The following is a 953-nucleotide window of genomic DNA, read 5'->3' as shown; positions in this document are numbered from 1 at the left end:
GAAAGAACAAACATCATTAAAATGTCTATATTACCCAAAGCAATTTATAAATTCAATGCAATACCGATTAAAATACCAACAACTTACTTCCGAAATATAGAACACATATTCCAAACCATTATATGAAACCAAAAGAGAACATGAATAGCCTCAGCAATCTTGAAAAGGAATAATAAAGTGGGAGGTATCACACTTCCGATATCAAGTTATTCTACAAGGCCATTTTACTCAAAATAGCCTGGTAGTGGCATAAGAGCAGACATATAGATCAATGGAACAGAACAGAGAACCCAGAAATAAACCCACAGCGCTATGGACAACTGATATTTGACAAAGAAGGTAAGAGCATACATTGGAGTAAAGTCAGCCTCTTTAATAAATGGTGTTGGGAAAATTGGACAGCTACCTGCAAAAAAATAAAACTAGATCAACAACTTACACCATTCCCCAAAATAAACTCAAAATGGATAAAAGACTTAAAAGTAAGCCTTGAAATCATAGGTATCTTAGGAGAAAACATAGGCACTAAGCTCTCCAACATCTCTCACAGCAATATATTTGCCGATTTATCTTCAAGGGCAAGTGAAATAAAAAACAGGATAAACAAATGGGACTATACAAACTAAAAAGGTTCTGCACAGCTAAAGACAATAAGAACAGAATAAAATTACAAACCCACAATGGGAGAATATATTTGACAGTACGTCTGATAAGAGGTTAATAACCAAAATCTATAAAGAACTTGTAAAACTCAATACCAGGAAGACAAACAATCCAATAAAAAAATGGGCAAAAGAAATGAATAAACACTTCTCCAAAGAGGACATACAGATGGCCAATAGGCATATGAAGAAATGCTCAACATCACTAATCATTAGAGAAATGTGAATTAAAATCACAATGAGATAGCACCTCACAGAAGTCAGAATGGCGCTCATCAACAAAACAACACA

This window comes from Saccopteryx leptura, chromosome X, assembly GCF_036850995.1.
Source record: "Saccopteryx leptura isolate mSacLep1 chromosome X, mSacLep1_pri_phased_curated, whole genome shotgun sequence".
Classification (NCBI taxonomy): Eukaryota; Metazoa; Chordata; class Mammalia; order Chiroptera; family Emballonuridae; genus Saccopteryx; species Saccopteryx leptura.
The sequence above is the reverse complement of the archived record's forward strand: the minus strand, read 5'-3'. Positions refer to the sequence as shown.